The 6,662-nt window shown below is 30.2% G+C and overlaps 1 non-coding gene across 1 annotated transcript; it reads left to right on the top strand.

Moving 5' to 3' along the window:
* The first annotated feature begins 2,664 nt into the window (after positions 1–2,664).
* Positions 2,665–2,769, top strand: TRNAN-GUU (transfer RNA asparagine (anticodon GUU)). Its single transcript has one exon. It is a non-coding gene; the product is annotated as a tRNA-Asn (tRNA).
* Positions 2,770–6,662: the final 3,893 nt, after the last annotated feature.

The following is a 6,662-nucleotide window of genomic DNA, read 5'->3' as shown; positions in this document are numbered from 1 at the left end:
CGTCCATTGTGGATGAAAAAAATGTTACCTTAAAAAGGGCATTGAGTGTCTTTGTACATCCATTGTCACCAGTCAAATGATAGGAAATTTCATTGTATCTGTATCAAAGAATTTAAGCATTTTCTTAAGATTGGAATCAAGAAAGTTAATTAGGCACATCAACGTAGGGTCACTTCTAGGAGCCGCTTTTCTAATTGTATTGATCTTTTGCAATGAAATGAAATACACAGAAATTCTCCATTTCTTTTCCATATTTTCTTTACTCATCCAATTGTATTACTACTCTTAGATTCATTGAAATTCCTAGTAGATTTTTTAGTATGCATTCTCCCTGAAAGAGTAATACCTTTACTAGTACTCCACCAAGATTCATGGTGCATCAGCCCTCCCTTGTACAATGATATAGCCACCAAGGACTTGCTAATATACATATCAAGATAGTCATGACAATCTATAGGAATAATAGCAGAATGAGTAGTCAAATTAATAATTTAGTCCATGTAATTAACAAAGAAGTGGTTGTTTGAAAATCAAATCCTAAGTGTTTATCTTAATTATGTGTTTCAAATTTGATTTGATTATTGAAAGGGAAGGCCAACATTGTTTCTTCCTTTTTTACCTCTACTTTGATGTGGCTATTATGTGATTCAAATCCTTGTTGTTTTGCCTAATAGAGCAGAATTAACTCTTTTAAGATAATTAAATATAAAATAGGATTCATGAGATAGCACACACATTAACTTGTACAATAAGAATTACACAATAAAACATGGTGTCAAAACTGTTGTTTCTACAGTCTTATAATCAAAATCCCTTATTTCTTTTTTGCAAATATTAGTTGTTTTCATGTTATGTTAGTAGCTAAAGTTTGAACACCGAACCTTCTACTCAATCACTTGAGCTACACCTTAAGGACTATTATAATCTGAATTTGACCGCTTAAGACAAGTGACCCTACATTGATGAGCCTAATTTACCTGATGTGCCTAATATATGTAAGAGACCAATTGTAGGTTTCCCTAACATCTAGGCTTTGGGTTATAATAAGTATTTTTTTGGACTTGAAACTTTGAGTCATTTATGAAAATATGCAATTTATAACATATATTTAGTATTATTTTTATTTTGGTAGAATCCATCTATTTTGATTGCGATTTTATGATTTTCGATTTTGCTATCTTATATTGATTCTACAAAAATAGTTGAGTAAAATCGTTCGATTTATGTACCAAATAAATCCTTCGCTTTTTCGATTTTGCTATTCCCTTTCGTTTTGAAGCAAAATCTTACAGTGTGTTTGGATGAAGGAATGTTTTGATGGAATTCAAATACTTTGAGGAGAATTTCATTGTTGGATAATAATTTGAAGAATTTTCAAAATGATGGAAATTTATGAAGTATTTTTTTCAAGTCAAATTTAGAGAATTTGAAATGACACCTAAAACCTAAGAATTTCAAATTTCTTCATTGTTAAAATTTTTCATTTTGGTCCTCAAAATTTCCAAATTTTTCAATTTGACAAAATAAATTTTCAAAAAATTGCAAATTGGCCCCTCAAAATTTTCAAAAATTATAATTTGACCCCTCAAATTTTTGAAATTTACAAATTGACCTCTAATTTTAATTTCCAAATTTGGCCCAAAAAATGAAAATTTATAAAAGTTGTCCAAAAATGTTGACAATGAAATTTTTTATTACTCCATCAAACAAAAGTATTGAGAAATGAAAGTAATTTAATTGAATCATTTAAATTGCCTAAAATTCTAAATTCTTTAAAATTTTCCAATTACCTAATCCAAACACACTCTTAAGGTTTTTGGTAAATATATAATATCTAATTCACTTGTATGATTGTTCTTAGTTCAATGTGGATGATCCCTCGAACTCACCTCTTGACCCAACAAGCACAACATCGAAAATCTTAATTCAACCAATTTAACTAATAAATTCTTTTCATGGTTAATAAAGTCTTAAACTTCATTTCAACAAAAAAAAAAAGTCTTTAACTCAAACAAGTCCTTAGTTTATATACACATTCAGCTGCAACTTTTACAAAGCATTGATCATGTGTTTGATTTGCATGCAGCACCATATTATCCTGAATAGAATGTCGGTAAAATCGATTTCATGGTAAATAAAATATTCTTTATCACCATGACACTGAACAGAATGCATGTCAACTCTCATATACTAATATACTATTATGCTGGATAAACTTCTACTTCTAAAGCTTGCATTAATAGTGTAATTATGTTCACCACCTTTCAAAATTTGGAAATTACAGGAATGAGTAAGACCTTCAAAATTTAGAACATAATAATTGGGTTGATATATAAAGTTTTAAAGGCTCTATATCTAGATTTTGGAGTTGTATCTGGCCTCTTAATATATAAAGCTTTCCTTCTTGTTTTCAGTTTGACAATGAAGTATTTCCTTTTTTTTAAACAAATTACTACTGATAACAAAAGTTATTAAAACATTTTCACAATTAGGAAAAATTTATGTGCCACTCAAGAATGAGATCGTAAAAAAGAATGTGATACATGCTACATGAAACATTTGTACGGAACAAATTTCATAAAATCATGTGAAAGAATTTACTTACGTTAATTTCGTATTCAGTATTTTGAGTTATATAATTACATATACTAATAGATGATATGTGCTGGAATAGCTCAGTTGGTTAGAGCGTGTGGCTGTTAACCACAAGGTCGGAGGATCTCGGAGGTTCAACCGAGGTTCTCGGAGGTTCAACCCCTCCTTCTAGCGATTTAATTTTTTTATATTTTTTTTTGTATTTTTTTTTTATCCCTTTCACGAATTACACGATCGCTCACTTTTATTCTTGACGATTATCCATCTGTAGCTTCGGTTCAATGAAATTGACTGGTTTTTCTTTCTGACGAATTATATGAAAGCATGAATTTGTGTTTGTTTGACTTGTAAATTGACTCATGTACACCTTTTTTGCCATAGATGATTTACTTAAGAAATATAATAGGCAAAAGATAAGTTATTTAAATTTGATAAAAATATCTGATTAGTTTTTTAAGTTTAAAATAGATGCTTTAAGTTCTTATAAGATTCAAATAGGTTCTTTAAATTTTTAGGTTAAATCCATCTGTAGCTTCGGTTCAATGAAATTGACTGGTTTTTCTTTCTGACGAATTATATGAAAGCATGAATTTGTGTTTGTTTGACTTGTAAATTGACTCCTGCACACCTTTTTTGCCATAGATGATTTACTTAAGAAATATAATAGGCAAAAGATAAGTCATTTAAATTTGATAAAAATATCTGATTAGTTTTTTAAGTTTAAAATAGATGCTTTAAGTTCTTATAAGATTCAAATAGGTTCTTTAAATTTTTAGGTTAATTAAGCAAATGGTCTCTATAAATATTTAGAATTTTGTTTTTAGTCCATATAAAATAAAATCACACTTTAAAATTTTTACATCAGCATTTTTAATCCATATAAAATTTAGGGTTAATAATGCTTTACCTCCGTGTAATATAGGTCATTTCCGGTTTTCCCCTGTAAAATTTTCTTTTTGGATTCCGTCCTTGTAATTTGAAGTTTTTTGGTTTTGGACCTTCATGAATTTAGACAGTACAAAATCGATGATATGGTAGGGGTAAACCTAAATTTTCTCAAATTAACAGGGGGTAAACCGAAATTTGCTCAAATTGCAGAGGGGTAAACCGAAATTTCCTCAAATTAGAAGGGGCAAAATTTTTCATGAAGCTCTAAAACAAAAAAATCTTGAAATTACAAGGACGGAATCCAAAAAAAAATATATTTTTTTGAACAAATCAAAATGAAATATATATAACTCCAAGGTATTTCCTATTGCACAAGATGCGCAAAGAGGAAAACCAAACAAAAGTTTACATAATTACAGGGGGGAAAACCGGAAATGACCTATATTACAGGGGGTAAAACACTATTAACCCTAAAATTTATCCATCGGCATTTTTAGTCTCTGTAAAAAATTTCCATCAACATTTTTGGTCCCTAAAATGCTTAAGGAAAATGTCACAGGGCAAAGGCCAATAATATATCCCTCATTGTCACATGTAACACCACTCCAATTGCAGCAAACAATGCTTTTATTCCACAATTTTAGTTTCGTGGAATATTCATGATCGAATGTGAGATTGTTTTTGAATTGAAGCAACAATGATTGTTGATCCTCAAGACATTTGGCAGAGGCAAGAGATGTTTGGAAAGTGAAAAAAATGCAGTAGTAGAAGAAAAGGACGGAAAACAATGAAAGTAATGTAATTGATCTCATTGTTGATTAATATTCTGAGTGACAACAACAGCACAGATGGTTTGTTTTATAAAGTTTCAGAAATATGCATATAATTGTGGAATAGGCTAAAAGTCATGAGAGAAATTTCGTGGAACATGGCCACATTTTTCTATGAGGTGATATGAATGATGACTTCCATGTCTTCCATTATGATGCATTAAAGTTGTCCACTTTCCATATTAAACATTATTATCTTTTTAGGTCGTCCATTGTGGATGAGAAAAATGTTACCTTAAAAAAGGGCATTGAGTGTCTTTGTACAGCCATGCTATGTTGTTGTCACCAGTCAAATGATAGGAAAGTTCATTGTATCTGTATCAAAGAATTTAAGCATTGTAGGAGATTGGAATCAAGAAAGTTAATTAGGCAAGTCAATGTAGGGTCACTTGTAGGAGCCGCTTGTAATTCACTCAAAGAAGATGGTTCTTCTACAAACACTTTTTCTCAATTAGCACTCAAGTGGAGAAATCATAGTCATTTTAAAGCAGATGATAATCATTTTCTATAGATTTTGATTTTTGTTGTTGAATTGAATTGTATAATCATTTTTGTCATAAATAATAGAATTAATATATGGTGACACTGTACTCACTTCTTGTAATTTCTGTTGCAGCATTTAAAAATTGGAAGCTGATCATGAATTAAAGAATGAAATACACAGAAATTCTCCATTTCTTAGATTCATTGACATTCCTAGTAGATTTCTTCGTATGCATTCTCCCTGTAAGAGTAATACCTTTACTCCACCAAGATTCATGGTGTATCAGCCCTCCCTTGTACAATGATATAGCCACCAACATCTCTCTTAATTATATCCCTAAGAACATGCTAATATACATATCAAGATAGCCATGACAATCTATAGATATAAGACAAAAATTACTCACACTCCAAAAAGCCCAAGTTACACATTACTCACACTCCAAAAAGCCCATGTTACACGCCAGAATGACCAATATACCCTTTAACTGAAATAAAAATTTCAAATTAATCCAAAACCCTTTCATCGCATCGCTTAATCACTCAAATCCCAGAAATTTAATTTCACGTATTCATCATTCAAACTCCATAAACTTAGTTCATGTATTCATCGTCCCAAACACTCACCGTTTTTGAAAGCCATCGATGTTTTCATGTATTCATCTCTCAAACTTGCGTACACCTTCATCTCCCTGTCTCTTTCCACTTGCGTACTCTTCAATTGAGAGAATGATACTAGTTTTTTAAACTATGCAAACTCAGTTTACGTAGTTAATGTAATCCGAGTTTACTTAAGCTAAGTAAACTAAGTTTACATGTGTGTTTGTATAAATCACGCGCACTCTACATAAGTTATACATACGTAAACTTAATTTACACTAACCTCTCATAGTGAGTAATTTTACATACGTAAACTAAATTTACACTAACCTCTCATAGTGAGTAGTTGTACATAAATAAACTAAATTTACACTAACCTCCCATAGTGAGTAGTTGTACATATGTAAACTGAATTTGCACTAACATCATACATAAACTGAATTTACACTAATCTCATATACATATGTAAATTCAATTTACACTAACCTAGAATAGTGAGTAACTGTACATACGTAAACTGAATTTACAATAACCTCTCATATACATACGTAAACTAAAATGGCAGTAACCTCTCATAATGAGTAATTGTACATACGTAAATTGAATTTACAATAACACACTAACCTCTCATAGTGAGTAATAGTGGCTACGTAAAATCAGATTACTATTAACACAGGTATATCTCATACCAAAACAAGAAAAACTCAACTAACAATAATATAGTACAAATCAAAGAAAAAGATGTTGATTCAATCTCTGATCTTGGTTGCACATCTATGATGGTTTGTGGATGAAAGGGGATGATGGTTCAAAATGATCATGAAAAAGGGGTTTTTAGAAATTTACATGGAGAGACCAATTTTGGTATTGATGTAAAATTTTAAGTAAATTTGGGTGTAACTAGAATTATATGGGGTAAGACTAGAAAAAGTCTAGGAATAATAGTAAAATGAGTAATCAAATTACAAATTTAGTCCATCGAATTAACAAAGAAGTGGTTATTTGAAAATCAAATCCAAGTTTTTATCTTTATGTGTTTCAAATTTGATTTGATTCTTGAAAGGGAAGGCCAACACCGTTTCTTCTTTTTTTTACCTCTACTTTGACGTGGCTATTGAATGCATTTGTTTCAGTTTTTAAAAAAAAAAAATAGATTTTGTGTTAAAAAAATCGAGATTGTGTGAATATGTTATTATTTTGATATTGTGATGATTGTGTCTATAAGCATTGTACTCATGTAAAAATTACTTCATGATTACAGAGAAT

The sequence above is a fragment of the Medicago sativa genome, chromosome 4, assembly GCF_051527215.1.
Source record: "Medicago sativa cultivar Bolivia chromosome 4, Bolivia_mono, whole genome shotgun sequence".
In the NCBI taxonomy this organism is placed as follows: domain Eukaryota; kingdom Viridiplantae; phylum Streptophyta; class Magnoliopsida; order Fabales; family Fabaceae; genus Medicago; species Medicago sativa.
This window is presented reverse-complemented; position numbering and strand designations above follow the sequence as displayed.